Source organism: Euprymna scolopes, chromosome 15 (assembly GCF_053919585.1).
Source record: "Euprymna scolopes isolate OS-2025 chromosome 15, ASM5391958v1, whole genome shotgun sequence".
Lineage (NCBI taxonomy): Eukaryota > Metazoa > Mollusca > Cephalopoda > Sepiida > Sepiolidae > Euprymna > Euprymna scolopes.
Genome location: NC_136496.1, coordinates 7,660,229 through 7,680,646, shown reverse-complemented (window position 1 = coordinate 7,680,646; position 20,418 = coordinate 7,660,229). Strand labels below are relative to the sequence as shown.

At 37.1% G+C, this 20,418-nt stretch overlaps 1 protein-coding gene and 1 pseudogene across 1 annotated transcript in view; both read right to left on the bottom strand.

Annotated features, from left to right (window-relative positions):
* LOC145293717 (uncharacterized) overlaps nucleotides 1-20,418 on the bottom strand; it is a 558,329-nt gene that overhangs the window by 529,502 nt on the left and 8,409 nt on the right. The window lies entirely within an intron of this gene.
* Nucleotides 14,144-14,262, bottom strand: LOC145294294 (5S ribosomal RNA; annotated as a pseudogene).

Here is a 20,418-nt window from a genome sequence, read left to right as displayed (position 1 = left end):
GTGAAGAACTGTCTTGATCACCATAAGAACGTCTTTCTTTCTGATCTTCTCTGAGCAATCGGGGGACAAACTTCGCGTAACTCTCCGTATCTTCACCCCACACTGACATCAAACTGTGTGCTTTTTGTCTCTTTAGACACACGAGAGTCCTCATCCATGGATTTCTTTTCTTTTCTTTTTTTCAAGTCAACTCTGGTGTTCTGACTTCCTTATTCCACCCGCACCTCTCATTATACCTCACAGACTCCCTGTCTTCCTGGAATCTTAAAATGCCACTCAGAAACATATGTATGTCTCATGCAAGATACGATCACAAAAGCAGTTATATGCTTTCCATGCGTTTCATTGGCGTTTTCCAAGTTTAAAACAGAATTTTATTGCATAGGCTTTAGTAAGGTGTATTCCAATTCCTGCTGAAATCATAAAAATGAGTCAGTCATCTCATAGGATGTATGGCAACATTATACTGAATATATAAGTGTCTCTAACAATTTTAAATGCCTGTACAAAAAAGTGTACGAACTTATTGAAGGAAATTTGTATTTATTTTTTATTCTCTAGCACTCGGAATAAGGCGTCTGACAAATTAGACGTGAAAAGCTAGTAATCAGCATTCTGTTTACAAGGAACTATAATCACGTTGACACACCGGATCTTGTAAGATCACCAAAGTAAAGCAACGTCGAGCCTGGCCGGTACCATATGGGTAACCATTTGGAAATTGTTGGTGTTGTATGTGTTCTGCGCTTATTTCGGCATTGTTTTCAGTCGATTTGAACCTCCATTTGTCATTTCAGTCGCCTTGAACCTCCATTTGTCATTTCAGTCGCCTTGAACCTCCATGTGTCATTTCAGTCGCCTTGAACCTCCATTTGTCATTTCAGTCGCCTTTAACCTCCATTTGTCATTTCAGTCGCCTTGAACCTCCATTTGTCATTTCAGTCGCCTTGAACCTCTATTTGTCATTTCAGTCGCCTTGAACCTCCATTTGTCATTTCAGTCGCCTTGAACCTCCATTTGTCATTTCAGTCGCCTTGAACCTCCATTTGTCATTTCAGTCGCCTTTAACCTCCATTCGTCATTTCAGTCGCCTTGAATCTCCATTTGTCATTTCAGTCGCCTTGAACCTCCATTTGTCATTTCAGTCGCCTTGAACCTCCATTTGTCATTTCAGTCGCCTTGAACCTCCATTTGTCATTTCAGTCGCCTTGAACCTCCATTTGTCATTTCAGTCGCCTTGAACCTCCATTTGTCATTTCAGTCGCCTTGAATCTCCATTTGTCATTTCAGTCGCCTTGAACCTCCATTTGTCATTTCAATCGCCTTGAACCTCCATTTGTCATTTCAGTCGCCTTGAACCTCCATTTGTCATTTCAGTCGCCTTGAACCTCCATTTGTCATTTCAGTCGCCTTGAACCTCCATTTGTCATTTTAGTCGCCTTGAACCTCCATTTGTCATTACAGTCGCTTTGAACCTCCATTTGTCATTTTAGTCGCCTTGAACCTCCATTTGTCATTACAGTCGCTTTGAACCTCCATTTGTCATTTCAGTCGCCTTTAACCTCCATTTGTCATTTCAGTCGCCTTGAACCTAAATTTGTCATTTCAGTCGCCTTGAACCTCTATTTGTCATTTCAGTCGCCTTGAACCTCCATTTGTCATTTCAGTCGCCTTGAACCTCCATTTGTCATTTCAGTCGCCTTGAACCTCCATTTGTCATTTCAGTCGCCTTGAACCTCCATTTGTCATTTCAGTCGCCTTGAACCTCCATTTGTCATTTCAGTCGCCTTGAACCTCCATTTGTCATTTCAGTCGCCTTGAACCTCCATTTGTCATTTCAGTCGCCTTGAATCTCCATTTGTCATTTCAGTCGCCTTGAACCTCCATTTGTCATTTCAATCGCCTTGAACCTCCATTTGTCATTTCAGTCGCCTTGAACCTCCATTTGTCATTTCAGTCGCCTTGAACCTCCATATGTCATTTCAGTCGCCTTGAACCTCCATTTGTCATTTTAGTCGCCTTGAACCTCCATTTGTCATTACAGTCGCTTTGAACCTCCATTTGTCATTTTAGTCGCCTTGAACCTCCATTTGTCATTACAGTCGCTTTGAACCTCCATTTGTCATTTCAGTCGCCTTGAACCTCCATTTGTCATTTCAGTCGCCTTGAACCTCCATTTGTCATTTCAGTCGCCTTGAACCTCCATTTGTCATTTCAGTCGCCTTGAATCTCCATTTGTCATTTCAGTCGCCTTGAATCTCCATTTTTCATTTCAGTCGCCTTGAACCTCCATTTGTCATTTCAGTCGCCTTGAACCTCCATTTGTCATTTCAGTCGCCTTGAACCTCCATTTGTCATTTCAGTCACCTTGAACCTCCATTTGTCATTTCAGTCGACTTGAACCTCCATTTGTCATTTCAATCGCCTTGAACCTCCGTTTGTCATTTCAGTCGCCTTAGCATAGGTTTAATTTTAATATAAACAGATATCTCGTTGCTCAACACCTTCTATATGGTGCAGATGAGTAAAAAAAAACGAGGAATGTAATATTTATCGTTTCACGTTTATATATGGTAATTAATGTTACTAGTTTCGTTTGGGTGATATGTTTGACGTCGGGAGAATGTAGTAACAGCGTAATCTATGTATGGGTTAATAGTTGCAAAAAAAAAATCAAATGCTTGAACCAATTAAATCATAGAAAACATACCATAAACAACATAGGATTAAATACCAGCGACAAAATAGTAAATGTTTTCAATAATTAATCCTAGATCTCATTAAAGACAAATATAAAAAAAAGAGAGAAAAGATAAACTTTAAATCTGGCAGCCATTTTAAATAGAATATCAGAAACAATCAAAGACGAGAATATAAAAAACACACAAGAATAATCATCGAAAGACAAATAATCGCGATTGCGTTAGAATTGACCTTTTGCTGAAATATGAACGGTGAAATAAATATATGTATATTTGAATTAATTTGTCAATTCAATAAGGAAAAAAACCATAAAGGGCATTTATAGACATTAGTCTTTATTTTTCTTGTTGAACTTACAAATAAAGTCATATATATCGATATTTATTTTATCTTGCAGTAAGTTTCTTTATATCTTTATGTTCCACCCCTATGTATTTAGCTTTTTATATCTTGATAAGTTTCTATGTAAATGATCACTTAATATTTTTAATCCCCTTTTATATTATATATAGACATAGATGATGATGATGATGATGATGATGATGATGATGATGGACGCCACTCCCTCAATTACTGAACGTGTTCAAATACGACCTTTAAGTCCTGTCAGCGACTTGCAGATCCTTAAACAGTCATAACATTCATGACGGTCATTGGTTTGGATGAAACCAACAGCAACGGATCTTGTATCATCGTGCGCGTTCATGTGATTAACGAGACCTACCCTAGACAACAGAGTCCGGTCACACACCATCACATGTCCAGACATCTCTATGACTAGGTGGCAAAATTTGGTACTTCCTAGATGCTCTCTTGAGCTTTGCTCGGTCTATTTTTGCCGCTTCTAAGTGTTCTGTGATCCTGTATATCAGTGTCCTAACCTGCTTGCTATCAGACGCTAGGGACTCCCAACTGTCAACAGTCGCATCAAAGTTTACCAAACTCTCCTTGGTGCTATAACAAAAGCATTTTTGTCTCGTGTTGAAAGAGAATCTCACCATTAAACAACTGTTTGGGAGTCGATAGTCATCAAGACAGACAAGATGACCCGCCCAATACATCTCGTTCTTAATAACAATGGTAACAATACTGGTGGTTTGATCCTTTTTTAAGACAGCTCTACCAGGGACAAAACTGTCCTACATTAAACCAAGAATGTGTCAAAGGCTGATGAGACTTCTTCAGCCGTTCCACATGTGACCAGTACAGGGTCCATGTTTCATAGGCATAGAGCAGGGACGGTAATACACATGATTGATTTGCTGTCCTTTTATTTGTCAGAGTTAGATCACCATAAAACCAAACTATCTTGTAACCTTCCAAATGCGCCCGATGCCTTGCTGATTCTCTCTCTACCTTCTCTTTCTCCCGTTCTGTACTGAGTTTTAAAATGTTTATTATGAAAAAAATATTGCACCATTTATATATATTTTAGATTGTGCGTTTTGTCTTCATTATTATTTTTTTATTGTAAATTGTCCCAATTAAAGCTTATAAAGAAAGAAAAACCGATAAAAAGTGAATTTTCTGAAACACATGCACGCATGAGAATACTGCATAAACCCTGTCTACCGCTTTGTTGCAGGTTTACATTTTTTCAACTTTGGAATTGCTATGAAACGCAGAGAAATGAAATTTGCTACACTAGAAAAGCATAACAATGTGCCTTATTTTCCTGATTTTTAGGAAAGTAGAACAAATTCATTCGAAGTTATGCTATTTTTTTATTTTCTGGTAATTTTAAGTATATATCACTTTAATACAGGTTTCCCAAAATACTAAAGAGGGTTGATTGGTAGCCAGTGAAAATGAACGTGTTGTTGCAGGCCTTACAGAATGTTTATCTCATGTATATATAGCTGAGGAGTTTGGTAGAGATCAAAGAACATTGTCTTTATTAATTGAATCCAAACATCAAACCAAACAAGGACAAAACAACAACAAGTTAATTTCTGCTCGTGATGTTAGAAAAATTCGCCGTCAAGCAGCAGCTAGAAACAGTTCTGCTATATTTGACAATACGAGAATGTCTTTCTTTATCCAGAAAGACAGGCTGCAATGTCTTTAACGAAATTGCAAGAAGCATTAAGCCCATAGCAAACTCCTCATTTATCTCTCTTTTTTATACCTCTTTAGCAATTTTTCGCTTTGAAGTAGTTTCTTAAACATGTTTATCAATCGATACATATCGATTAGTTCATGTGTCTCCCCTTGCTGAATGTCTAACACTATTATTAGACCTTTGTCACACCGTTGTCACACCTTTGTCACACTGTTGATACACCATTGTTACACGTTTGTCACAGTGTTGTTTCATCATTGGCATATCATTGTCATGTACTTGGTACATCATTGTCATAATGATGTTACATTCTTGCAACATCATTGTCACACACATGAAAACGGCATTGTCACATCGTTGTCATATTATTGACACGCCATTGCGATATTATTATTACCTTATTTGGAATGCCATTGTTACAAAGTTGTCACACAATAGACTAAACCAAATTTTAAAAACTAATCAACATGTCCTCGTATAGAAATCTCACACACAAATTCATCAAAAACCTATCTTAAAACTTAGCAAAGTACCTATTTTTAAATCTTCATTTCCAATGCTCAACTAATTCTATATATCTATAAAAGTGAACGTGTATGTGTGTTTGTGTCTGTCTGTGTCTGTGTACAATTCCTTACGCAATAACTCTGTTAATTTTTAGTCTAAAGACTCGAAAATTGATATACAGGGTACTTAGATTTGGGAAAATCTTTGTGATCGGTTTTTGGCTAGAAATTTGGCTGTTAAGGGATCAAAGTTCAACGATTTGACCTTTGAGAACTCTACCAAACTACTCCGACAATTTTGGGTATAAACAATTGAAATTTTAGATATAGATTCCTTGGACATGGATCTAACTTTATAACTTTATTTGATGCCAAAGTAATAAATTTTAAGAGGTCATAATAGGGGTCAAAGTTAAAAAAATTGACCTTTTTTTGCTCAGCATACACCTCCAAACCCCCAGGCAATGCCAGGCACCGATGCTAGTATATATATATATATATATATATATATATATATATATATATATATATAACCTTAATGAAATTACTCAGTATAAGCTCATTTGAAAAAAAAGTGAAGCATGCATGATCCCTCGTGAGTGCACAGTGAACAAGGCATAAAAAATGACAAATTCAGCATTTGCCCCCCCCTGTTTAGCATTAAAAGCCCCCAGGGGACGTAAAATCCTGATGAAAATGAATACATGATGCAGTTTAGGCCTAAACAGATGTAAATTGAGTTCTGCACCATGAAAAAAAAGATAGAAATGAGTAAGTCCATCATTTGTCCATTTATCCCCCAAATTCCCCAAGGCTTTAACATATTTAAATTTTAGTTCAGCACCATGCAAAACTGCTAAAGAGACATACACAGAAAATTTTGGACCAATATGGTAAAATAGTCCCAAAAATAGAGTGTTTTTATTGGCTCTAAAAGAGCCCCTGGGGCAGACCCAAGAGTTATCGCGAAGTATAGACAGATATAATTATATAGAAATCAATTAGTTACAACTTTTCAGAAAGTTGTAGAAAAAATTCAAGCCATCAATTTTTTAATAAGCACAAAAGAGACAATTTTAGCTATCTTAACCCGAAAGATGCCCCTGGGGGGGGGCACCGGGGTTTTCGCGGAAAATCCGTTTATTTACTTTTTTGTTCTATATCATGTTTAATGTTTGTGCAAAATTTCAAAAAATTCCAAGGCGTAGTTATTGAGAAAAGTGCAGACAGAAGAACGGACGAACGGGATAATGGACAAAGATGAATTTACATTTATCTTCGAGAATAATTACTATGGCTCTAAATTAGCCACAATAAAAACAGAACAACGGCGTAAGTCAAGACGTGTGTTAATAAAAGACCAACAAATGGTTACAGAATGAACAGAGTGTTTAGCGTTCCACCGAGCAAGCAAAGTCAATTCCGGAAATAGAACTCTACATGGGATCATTAAGAGTTTCGGTATATATGGACGGAGGTTGCCCATTCAGAAAGCGGTTTCCACACCAAACTAATTCACAAAATAAGTTGATTATCTCCTAAAACACTCAACTAAAACACTCTTCTTAAATACTCAACTAAAATACTCTTCTAAAATACTCAACTAAAATACTCTTCTAACACACTCAACTAAAATACTCTTCTAAAACACTCAACTAAAATACTCATTTAAACTACTCCTATACAATTTACAATCTACCAGATTCGTCTCTAAATTGCTCTTAGTACTCATATACAAAAATCAGTAACAAGAGTCAGTTGAAAACAACTTAAATACCCACACACAAGTGTCGTTCTTAAAGTAAAGCCTCATATTTTGTACTCGTAAAGTTGAAGACCTAAGACAATGGGAGTGGCACCATTAAAACGAATGGTTTTTATGCTCTAAAATTCTTTTTTTTTTCTACATAGTCACTACGAAGCCTCTTTTGATGCCTTGGTTATAAAAGTCCAGAGCGTGCTTTATCATTCATGTTTGCGTTGTCACTCTAAAATCAACGTACCCATCTCCCTAATAGCTACCATCAACTGCATTGGATTCGTAAATGTTTAACAGAGGCGAATTTTTATCGGTTCAATTTTTTTTTATGCAGGGAGGACATATCTGCTTGACATTTTTGCTTCTGACGCAATACTCTCTGATCCATTCAGACGGAAAATAAGAGGAACTATTTTTTATACAAACCTTAACTAAAATAGTTATTGTAAAACGCCATTAAATATTCATATAAACGACTTACCTAAGACTTATCAAAAAGACTAGACAATGAAACTTAATCTTAAATTTTAAACAAAAAAAATCATCTAAAAAAATTGATCTCATAATGATCCCCCAGACAAGATAGAAAGATAGATCGAAACGAGTTGAAACAAATTTCAAAAGCAGAAATACCCAGTTCAATCGATCGATATGTAATAGGGTGTGTGGGTTGTGTATCACGGAGGAGGTGGCGACGTGGGGAAGGTTATGGTGCAAGGGGTTTCTACATGCATTCTGCGCGTGCAATTCGTGCCCTGCATAGCTGCAGCGGAATCTTCATTCGTTCTACCGCGTTTTCCTCGGAGAATAAAGGCAAAATATGCACATGTTGTCACGTGACAAATCAACCCTCCACACACACCCACTCCCACGCACATGCCCGACCCTTTGATTTATTGTTTCCATTCTGCAAAATATCTCTTTTTTCTCGGGTTGACGACTAAAAGAAAGGAATGTTGGGGTTACGCATGAGTGAGGCCGAGGTCGACTGAATTGTCTTCGATTCTGAATCGAAGGAAGTATGGACAAATGAAATATTTGCAACAGTATCACCTCGGGAAAACACAGGCACGCAAACACACATACATATATAAAAATATATCATGCATATATAATATTATATAAATATATATATTATATATATATATATATATATATATATATATATATATATATTAAGTAATGTGATTCATAATTTAAAAATTTAAAAAATTTTTTAAAAATTTAAAAATTAAATTTTAATTAAATTAAAAATCAGTTTCATAAGAAGGAACAACAACAAAGTCAATTATCTAATTCAATAAAATAAAAAGCTATAGCAAACATCTAAATGACTACTTTAAATACAGTTCCTGATTTCAAAAAAAGAAAAACTAAAAGATTCATCTGCCTTACTTTTAATGCTAGGTTTATTTTTGGTGTCTTTTCAATTCAATAGAAATCCTCCTAAATTTGCTGATGAGGAGACCGTGCTTACCAAAAAAACTATGTATAATTGTTCTACGTGACTTCATGTATACCACAAATAAAAAGCACGGATTTCCGAAACGATCGTACAGATAATTGACTTTGTTGTTGTTCCTTCTTATGAAACTGATTTTTAATTTAATTAAAATTTAATTTTTAAATTAAAAATTTTTTTTTTAAATTTTTAAATTATGAATCACATTACTTAATATTGACTTAGCTCTAGGACATTTAACTATCGAGCTTATTATATATCTAAATTACAACGAGCATTTCCTGTATTTTAATTAAACTAGTAATTTCACTATTACATTAAAATACACTTAGCTCTTTAGACTATTATTCTAATCTCCTTTAAATTATATATATATATATATATATATATATATATATATATTTAGAAGCAGTAAAATTTAAATTTACAACTTTATTTTCTTTAATTGCAGATTTAGCAACTATCGCTTATTTTATGTTCCTCTTGGTTTGGTAATTTTTCATTAATTGACCACCTTCTTGTGAAATTTAACCTTTATTGTATCAGGTTCTTTCGGGAGACGTCAAGTCGTATGTGTACGGTGATGAAAACATCACAATAAAGTATTAAAAGGACAGCATACGACGCGTTATTTCCGAAATAAAGCCATATTTAATGCGTAGTGTTTTCGATAATTTGACTTCTAGACCACGCCATAATCTACAGCAGAACGCCGTAAGCCTGAAATTGTATTTAAATTAGAAATGTTTCAAACCACTCTTTGGAATATGTCACATATTGAATAATATAACAATATTTCTCTGCTTTATTCAAATTTAAAGTTTCACGCCTCTAAAAAGTGTGTGTGTGTGTGTGTGTGTGTGTGTGTGTGTGTACTAGCAGGCCGCCCGCCATTGCCCGGCCGTGAAATACGCTTAAATATGTATTTTGATTAATTCAGATTTCGTATTTATTATTATATTATATTGAAACCAATATATAGCAATGATTGAAAAAAGTTATGAAAAAGTACTTGCAATAACCCTTATCCCTGACTGGCTTCCGGGCCTTGATAAGTGGTGACCACCGTGTAAAAAAAAAAAATGTTAAGATATCCACGCATGCTTTTAAAATAGTAATTTCAAAGGTTATGAAGGTTTTATAAAGCATAAAACGATGTTGTTTTTTATATATTTATTATATTTTTTATTTCAAGCGGTTCTCCGCTTTTGATCACAAAAAATATATAAAAAGACAGAGAAAGAAGTGATATGTGACATGTTGGGTTAATATATTTGAAAAAGAAACACTAAGTTTAAAAACAATTTCATTAAAAAAAGGTATCATTATGAAATTCAAGATTGCCTCCATTTCTGCTCGATATATACCCACTTACACACATATATGCGTGCACACGCATGCATACACACACACACACACAAAGATATATATATAGAGAGAGAGAGAGAGACAGAAAGAGAGAGACAGAAAGAGAGAGACAGAAAGGGAGAAACAAAGAGAAAGAGAGAGGAGAGAGAGAAAAATGCAGACATAAGGAGAGATAGATTAGATGTGACCATATCGAATTGAAATATTTGAATTAAAAATAGTAAATTTACAAAATCGATAAGATCGATTTGTGATTTTCTGCTCGAAATCCCTCTTTTCTCTATTTGTTACTTAGCTTTTTTCCCTGCTGTCTGTCTATCCCCCTCACTCTCTCTACAAACATGGGTTTAATAGAACACCCTGAAATAAAAGTACTTTACTCTCACATTTAACCACATACCAAATTTTATAAAATAACATTGTATTTTAAGCCCAAATATGGTCACACACTGGCTTATTCGTGGAATAATACACCTTCTCCCACTCAGGCCAAATACTACACGAAAGTTATATTATAGCTTCTCTCTCTCTCTCTCTCTGTCTCTCTCTCTCTCTCTCTCTCTCTCTCTCTCTCTCTCTCCCGGGCAGTCCGTGACGCGGTGGTCGGTTAGTGCTCGTGTCGGAGGTGCGATGTGAGTCCGATCGGAGCTCTTAAACCCCGGCCGCAAATGTGACACCTGATGGTAGAAAATCCGGGTAGTGGCGCCCTCAAACCTGCCGGTAAGCCCTCACTCCATCGCCACAGGACTTTCACCTCATCTCCCAGCCTAGCCAAAGTAGCAATAAGGAGCTTGCCCAGTACTGCTAGCACCCTCTCCGCTGAAAGCAAAAGTACAGAGGCAAGGACAGGCCAGGACAGTCTACACACATGCAATCAGCCGCATCCGATGTCTGAGGCAGAACCGAGTCGAGTTGTACATCACCTTTGTTGACCGCGTCGGCATTGCGGTGCTGGTTCATCCGCTGCACAAGCCGTTGGGATTCCTTCCTCATCCGCCAAGAGCATCGTTGACCACGCTTGGATTTTTGTGACCCTAAATAGAGTGATCTAGCACTGCAACGACTAAGAGGTAGTGACATTCTCCCCAAAACCCTAGGGCTCCCGTACCAGGGCTTCGTTGCCGGATGTAGTTTTACGTCCTACCCAGGACTATACTATAGCTTAGTGAACTGGTAATAGGGGAGAGTCAAAAGACAGTGCTGAATTTATTAACACAACGTTTGGCAGGTAAAGGAGACGTTTTCGTGAAATTATTCGATTCTTTGCATGACATAATCACATTGGCACACCGGTTCTTGTTAAATCACCGAAGTTAAGTAATTTTCAGCCTGATCAGTTCTAAATGGGTGACCAATTTGGATATTCCAATTCCAATTTGGATATTCCAATTCCAATTTGGATATTCCAGACGCTGTGTGTAGAAGGACGTCGACACTTACATGCAAAAATTTGCCAAAGACCTAACATCGTCATCTCAATTAACGGGGATATACATGTGACAGGGGACCACTTGTGAATTCCATACTCCCATTGAACTTCCTCCTTTGGAGGAAGCAGGTTAGACCCGCATAGGATTAGTGCCGTTTTCAAAGAAAACATTACATGGAACAATCGTATTTTATATGGAGATCATAACGAAATAGGTCCTGGATATGACCTTAAACTATATCCTATGGTGAGGCTCCAGCTTTCGGGCTTTGGGGAGTGTGGAGCCACCCTTTAATTAACATTGCTCTCAGGTCCACTCTGACCCGGAGTGGTAGTACCTGTTAGGGTCCCAACTATTGGTTAAATAGAAACCGACTTGAAAAAAAATATATAATCTATTAAAAAATTTTTTTTCTTCAAAATAACTTGATTCGAAATTAAATAGCCTGAAAAGGGTTGATATGCCGTAAAACAAAAACCACCAACGAAGCATAACCAAATAATATACTCTCGATATGTCTAGATGCTAGATTATACATGGTGCTCTTTTTCCCAAGTGATCTTGCTTTTAATAATAGCAGTAAGCTGTATATTCAACCAAATAACACCGAGTATTGTCCTACAATTTAGTAAGACCAAGAGACTACAATAAAGATGAGGTATTATAATTAACTGATTCGTTGTTTACAAAAGAAATTCATATTCTTCATTAGTTTATAGACTGAAGTGAACGCAAATGGAAATTTTAATGAAATGTGCACATGTTTGTATATCTGATGTACGATATCAAACTAAAAAAATGGTTCGTTTGATTTCTTAAAAATTTCACTGAGAAAAAAAATTGTGTTTGATTAATAATATTTTTTATGCTAAACGTTATAATTTATCCTTCCTTTGACATTCAAACATTTAATGCTTATTTTGAATTAAGCATGTTAAAAAAAAAACTAAATTGTATATGACTATTTATAATTTATGTACCCGCTATGGAACACAACTATCATGTGCAATTCTATATCTATATAAAAGCCAAGTACGTCCAAGGATGGAATTCTGCTGCCATATCTGGGCAGGAGCTGTTAAAAACAGCCTATCCTGCCTTGACAGAGTACAAAATAAACTTCGTGGCTTAGTGGGGGATGCCCTTTTCTCTACCCTGTAACCTCTCTCCGACAGAAGAGACGTTGCGAGCCTATCCTTGTTTTATCGTTATTTCCATGGCAGGTGCTCGTCTGAACTCCAATCTCTGATCCCCTCTCGCCAATCTTTCACGAAAAACACCCGTCTAGCCGAATCCACTGTGAAAAATTTCCCCCACTCTGTATCTGTGCCTAAATCAAAACGTGGATTCCATGAACAAAGCTTCTTTCTTAGAACTGCACGCCTGTGGAACTCTGTTCCGTCTGCCTGCTTCCCTCCTGACTACAACTTGGATGTGTTCAAGTCCAACGTTAAAAAATTCCTAATGAACCACCCCCTTAAGTAAACACTTCATCAAATCTCCACACTAACGTAATGTACTTGCAATAACCCTTATCTCTGAGTTGCTTCCGGTCCTTGATAAGTGATGATCACTGTGTAAAAAAAAAATGTTCCAAAAATCACATTAATTCATCAATTATTTTTTAATAGAACATCATTTTTTACAACTTTTCGCGATCTTAGGAAATTGTAGACATTATTAGGTTGATTATGATATCGATAGTTCGAATTGAGTTGTATTTCCCTATGTAACAAAACATGGCGAAACAAAGCATCTATTACTGCTTTTTTGTTAGAATAACACTACTTAATCAATTCATGTGATTTTTGGAATATGGCATTTTCGTTCTATGTTGTGTACGTACATCATTATTTTTTAAGTTCTGTATACTTTTGTCCTGAAAATAAGCTTAATTAAAAAAAAAGCACCAAACAATATAAAATTTTACATGAATAATTATGTGTATGTTTTATAGTCATCAAAAACCCCTTCTCGTTTATAGACAAATACATTAAGATATTAGTTAAAGTGTACGTACGTCTATATTGCAAATGACCGAGTAAAAAATGAACACTTTAATTGCTGGATTGTAGAGACAAGTTAATTTTATATTACTGACTATTGATCGGATCTTGAGTGTTATTTGTGTAACGTTTCGGTCGGATTGGCCTTCGACCGTCCTCAGACATGTTGCTTGTTGTTCCATAGATATTTTCGTATTCTTTGAGTTAGTTTCAATTTTATCGCTATGGTTTCGTGTTTGTGAAACAAAACTTTCTTGACAAAGGGGAAGCAACTCTAATGAAGATCGACAGTGGATTATTTTCCTTTCATCGTCGAAATTTTAAGGTGTACATTTTTTTTTAACAATTAGAGCCTCTCATACTACTAATCTCTACGCTCTGCTTATTTAGTATTTTTTGTGTTTTTTTTTATGGAAATTGAATCCTTTTTACTAGACTGAATATGACGCAAGCGTACATTCGATGTTGAAGCACTATTATGAAAGAAGTCGATTTTTTTTTGCTCTTTTAAAAAAATATCTATTTACTCAAACTAGACACATTGCCCCTGAAAGTGACCCTATATTATACAGTATAAGATGTGTTTACGATTACAGTTTATTAAATGTTATGGGCCCTACATCATGGGCTATTAACTTAGCTAGCGTGGAAGATGCTGTAGCAGAAGTAGAGAGTTGGTGTGTGTGCAGTCAGCACTAACCCTATTCAGGATTTAACACGCTTCCTCCGAAGGAGGAAGTTTCAGGGGTGTATGAAATTTACAAGCGGTCCCCAGTCCCATGTATATCCCCCTTAGAGGAGATGACGACGTTAGGTTTTTGCAACTTTTTGCAGGGAGGTGTCCTCCTAAATACAGCACCTGGACTTCCCAAATTGGTCACCTATTTTAATAGTGACCAGGCTCAACGTTGCTTAACTTCGGTGATCTAACGGGAACCTGTGTGTCAACGTGATTATGCCGTATATAGAGAGCTGGTGATTGAGAGGGAGATTTAGTAGTGAGGTTGGAGCCGGAGCTGGTGCTGTAGGATTGAGTGGGAGCTGGAGGAGCTGCAAGAGTGAGGTGGAGCTGGAGATAGAGCTACAGAAATTGGAGCATAAAATGTACAGCGAACCTGAAGTAAGGTGGATAGAATGGGCAACAACAATGTGTGAAAGATTACTTAAAACTGCTTTTAAAAGGTCAATTTATTTGCTGCTGCTGTTTCTTCTTCCATCCATGGCCTCGAAGACTTATCAGTTTCCCTAGAGTCACATTCAATGCATGGCATGATACTCTTAATCAGCAAACAGAATCATTTCCAGAGAACAACTCAAACGAGGGACAAAAAATCTAATGTTGACGAATGAAGTCACATTTTCGAGGTAAGAGAGACAAAGATTTTCTAACCTTTCTCTCATTGGAAGCAATGCGAATGAGACACAGCCAAAAATGTACAAATACTCTAAGAACATTGTCTCAATGTCTCTGTGCGTCAATCTTTTTAGTTCGGAAATTTAAAAGAAGTAAATAATTAGCTAAAGGGATGTTAGTCTCTCTGTCTCTCTCTCTCTCTCTTTCTGTTGTTCTCTCTCTTTTTCTCTCTCTCTCGCTCTCTCTCTCTCTTCTAAGTCAAACCTAAAGGACCAGATATATATTTATGCTTGTTTTACGGACAGTTTTAGGTGGGGCCGTAAATTTTGCGATCGTTTATGATGGTTGGGGACGGTCTTGTGTTTGGACAGTTGAGTTAAGCAGAGTTGCAAGTTTGGCTCAGTTGAATGTAGTTGAGGCTTGAACAGGATGAAGAGATCCTTAGGAGATCGAGATGAGAAAATAAATTAATCTACCGAACACGATATCGACAATAGACGTAAATGTTGACCTTGTAATTAATAACACACATTCAGAATGCAACTGATATTTATAGAATGCAACTGATATTTTTAGAATGTGCCATATAGTTTGTGTTTTGTTTTATTTTATTTATTTTGTTCATACTTGTGAACCCGTGCACATCCCTTCGACCGCCATAAATGTGAGAGATGAAGACATGGCAAGAAAAGAAGACAACGCAGGAGAAGATTACACAAACAACGTTGGGACAACTGTTGAATAAGTACAATGTGGTGTCAGTCGTTTCGGTTGGAATAGGAATTCAAAGAGTAAGGAATTAGATTAGGGATTACTAGTCTCTCTCTTTTGAGTCAATTGTCTCCAATAAAACCTTTTATGAAAACTCTCAGCGAACGTCACTTTGTGGCATCCTTCGGCATTAAAAGGATTCTGATTGGTACGGCAACCACTATACGAAACAGCGACGATGGAGTCAAGTGGCGTGCCAGACAAATAAATGTATAAATATCCTTCACGGGTGTACAAATATTTTATTTTATTATTGAAAGGAGCAGAATGAGTTCGGGATGTGTTTCAAATTTGCCATTTGCAATCAAACTTACTGCACTTGTATGTTCCTCAACATTATTATCATCGACATATGAGACTCGTAGCAAAACCCCACCCCTTCAACATAAAAGTCGTTAAATATTGAAAAATTGTATATTCTAATAACTTCTTTTCCCGATCCTTTCGCCTTTGTTTTTTTTTTTTCATTTTTGTTTCCTTAACCGTATGTTTCCTATGCAGAAAATTGAATGTGAAACTGCCTTGTTATTCAATTTCCGACTTAGTATGTCCATACTTACAGAAATTCTTTAAGTTCTGCGATTTTATATTTTTACATGAAAATACAATGAAAGGTCCACCATTATGAATACATATATTATGATTGTAATTATAGAAGTGTTTTTTTTTTAATTGATACGGATCAAATCTTTTAGAAACATGTACCAGAAAAAAAACAGTTGGAAAAAAGACATACCCTATCCACTATGGCTAAGCAATTTCTACAATTATGTTAATAGAAATGAGAGATATAATTTTTTACATGGGGTCATCACTTATCAAGGCCCAGGAGCAACTCGGGGATTAGGGTAATTGTGTGAACACTAATCAGTGGGATAGTATCGTAGTAATAGTTAGTATTGGGGATTTGATAGGTGTCATTACTTAAAGGGGCGGTTCATCAGGAATTTGTTTTTGTTGGACATGAAGACATCCAAGTTGAATTCGGGGGGGGGGGGGGCAGGCAAGCGGCAGAGAGTTCCACAGCCGTGCAGTTCTAAGAAAGAAGCTTTGTTCATGGAATCTACGTTTTGATTTAGGCGCGGATAAAGAGTGGGGAAAATTATTGACAGTGGTTTCAGCTAGTCGGCTGTTTTTCGTGAACGATTGGCGGGAGGGGGACCAGAGAATGGCGCTCAGGCGAACACTTGCCATGGAAATAACGATGAGACAGGATCGCAACGTCTCTTCTGTGGGAGAGAGGTTGCAGTGAAGAGAAAAGGGTATCCCCCACCAAGCCACGAAGTCTATTTTGTACTCTGTCAAGGCAGGATAGGCTGTTTTTAGCAGCTCCTGCCCAGATGTGGCAGCAATACTCCATCTTTGGGCGTACTTGGCTTTATACAGATAGAGAATTGCATCATTAGTGAGATCTTATGTAGCGGTAGAAGGATCCCACCATTTTCCCAGCGACCTTGGCCACAGACTTGATGTATGTGTTCCATTTCAGATCAGGAGTAAAGGTCAAATCCAGAAGCTTATCAAAACATGGGGCCTCCCCTAGACGAGAGCAATTCATTTCAATCGATCCCAGATGGGGATCAGAGCGTTTATTATGTAATGATAGGAGCTTGGTATTAGATGCATTAAAGGTAACCAGCCACGTCTTCCCCCACTGAACCACGCGCTCAAGATCTGAGGACAGAGAATCAGAGAGAACGTTGCCATTTACGGCCTTTGATGTGTTGCCATAGATAATCGTGTCATCAGCATGGATATCAACGAATGATTTTAGTATGTGTTTTGGGAGATCATTAGTGTAGATCAAGAAGAGAGTTGGGCTCATGATCGGCCCCTGAGGGACTCCAGCATTAATACTGTGGGCCTCTGCTTTCTGCCCATCAACCACTACTCTTATGAGCCTATCAGAGAGAAATGATTTCATGATAAAGAAAACATTTCCGGTTACACCGTAGCTGGAAATCTTGTAAAGTAGTCCTTTATGCCAAACCTTATCGAAGGCCTTTGATATGTCAAGAGCAATCGCCCTAGAAATTAAGCCTTTGTCGAGAGATTCGCTAATTCTATGTGATACAACTGTTAGAACGTCAGCTGTAGATCTAGCATAACGGAAACCATATTGTGTGTCACTAAGAAGGCTGTTTCTGCTGAGGTGGTTGACTACTTCTCTATTTAATATGGATTCCAGCAACTTACTCATGACACTAAGGAGACTTATTGGTCTGTATTGAGAGGGAGATGACTTATCACCCGAATTCTTAAATACAGGGCATACTGATGAGGTTTTGCAGGGTGTTGGAAAGCACTTCTCCTTAAGGTAACGCTTTAACAGTTTTGTAAGTATGGCAGCAAGTTCTGGTTGTAGCTTTTTTAATACTATAATTGGAATACCGTCAGGGCCATTTGCTTTACTGGAATCAAGGTTCTTGATTAGCTTGCCGACCTCACGCAAAGATATTTGTATGTTACCTAGCGTGTTGTGTGTTTTAGGAGGAAATACGGAGAGTTGATGGCCTTCGTCGCATAGGGTAGAATTTGCTGTAAAGTTCTGGGCAAATAGTTTGGCCTTGTTGGATGCTGACAAGATGGCCTCTGGACCATTGATAATGGTTGGGATAGAACGCACGCTTCTGTTCAGGATCCTATTTGTTATTTGCCAGAACTGGTGGGAACCAAGCCGCTGCTCAGCTGCTTTGGATTTAACGGATTGAGCATATAGCTCTCTTGTATTTTTTATTACTCTTTTACAGTGGTTACTGGTGGCCCTGAAAGCAGCTTTAGTCTCAGTGCATCTATTACGTTGGTAGCTATGGAAAAACTGATTTCTATGTGCGATGGCAGAAGCACATTCAGGGGAGAACCATGGCTGGCTGTTAGGTTTTTGTTGGAATTTTTTGGATGGTATAAATTGGTCTATACCCCCAAGTAACCATTCAGTCAGGTATGATACTTTAGAGGACACATCCTTTTTAAACATGGAATGGAGAGGTAGATCAAATATGAATGTACGGAAGCTATCCCAGTCAGCCATAGAGTATCGGTATACAGTACGGTGGAGAGGTACATCTGTAGAGTTATTATATTTCATTTTTATCTTAACTGATACAACGGAGTGATCGGATGATCTCACAGGAGATAGAACGGCACATGAGCATAGCTCCGGGGAAGTTGAGAGAAAAGGTCTAGAAGACTTTTGTACTGACCGTATTTAACCTGAAATAGTGATACGGGATAAGAGGAAGTTCCTGAATGATGCTGGCTTAAAAGGGCTGATGGGGAAAATATAACGAAATGCTAACGTCTTATGTACGACATAAAAACCAACTGGGATCTTAGGTACTTCTACGCTATTACAGTAATAATAGGAGGAATCAGACTCATAAAAAAAGAATTTAAAAACGACCAGGAAGATAAACCCGAGGGACTAAGTGCAAGAGGGATCTAAAAATTTAAACTTTAATAGATGCTTAAAATCATAAAAATGAGATTTCTCGGTCGGAATGTCTCGCATCCTCCATTCAGATTCAAGGGTGAAACGATAAAATTGTCGCCCTAGAAAAAAAAATTATTCCGTTTCCATTTGATAGAAACCCATCTCAAGCAAGAAAGAAATGATAACTATATTGAAAGCCGAAATCATTGTATACAATTAATTGAACATGTTATATTTAAACGTTATTAGTTTGACAGTTTCGATTTTATATCCTTTTCAACAGTATTCACGCGCTAATAGCAACACTGCAATAGATGGTATCCATTAAGCCAAGAGTAAACCATCGATTCAAGTTTCAGCCGCCACAAATTTAAGAAACTCTTGACTGCGAACAAGGATCGAACTTTGATTTTCTAATTCGGCAATTACCAATCCATCTCCAGTAACCTATGAAGCCATTACGGCTTAGATGTTCGACGCGTTTAAAAAAATATTAGACACTGCAGGCAGCCGTACGTGAGTGCAGCCGATAGCTACATCGAATTCCTGGCTGCACTTCGTGTATGCGCCATGATTGATCACGTCGAAAGCGTTGTTTAGAGTGCAGCACTCGAAGGTCGTTGAGAGGCATCTCCATCTTCGCTGTTTACTCGTTAAGAAAGGTTTGCTGGTAAAATTAGGAGAGCAGGCTAACGAGAAGGCATGTATCTGGTCTCATTTAGAAGATCGATATTTAAAAGCATACACACCGTACAACACACACACACACACACACACACACACACACACACATATATATATATATATGTGTGTGTGTGTGTGTGTGTGTGTGTGTGTGTGTGTGAAAATGAATTGTTCTTTAGATTAGGAAGAATTTCAAAACACTTTCAGAATTTGCGAATGAAACCAAAGTTAAACAATAGCAATATGAGTCAAGCGTTGTCTATTATATATACTTTTTTATACCTACACTATTGTTTCATACTTTCGCAATCATCAGTAGAGTTAGTGAAGATTGTCGCTGGTCAAAGAATTCGAACAACACATTATACATATACATAGACAAAGACTAAAAGAGATGGAAGGAATAGGGAGATTGCAGGGTCCCATTAGGTTAGTCGAATTAAATAAAAATGTTTACAAGATAAGTATCGCTATATTTTAGTATAAATTATTTATGAATACGAGCATTTTGGCTACATATGAGCATACGTATTACGACTACAACTTTATTCAAAGTCTAACATCTTCAGACCATTGATATGCTGGTATTAAATAAAGTCGTTGCTGACACATAGGTTCTTAGTTAAATGTGTATACAAATAAATATGTATACTAAATATATATACGTCTATCTATCTATCTATCTATCTTTCTCTCTCTCTCTCTCTCTCTCTCTCTCTCTCTCTCTATATATATATATATATATATATATATATATATATATATATATATATATATATATATGTAAGTAAGGGTGTCCACAAAGTCTGGCTACATAATCTACAGGGTGCCGACAAAGTCTGGCTGCATAATCTGAAGGGTGCCCATAAGGTCTGGCTGC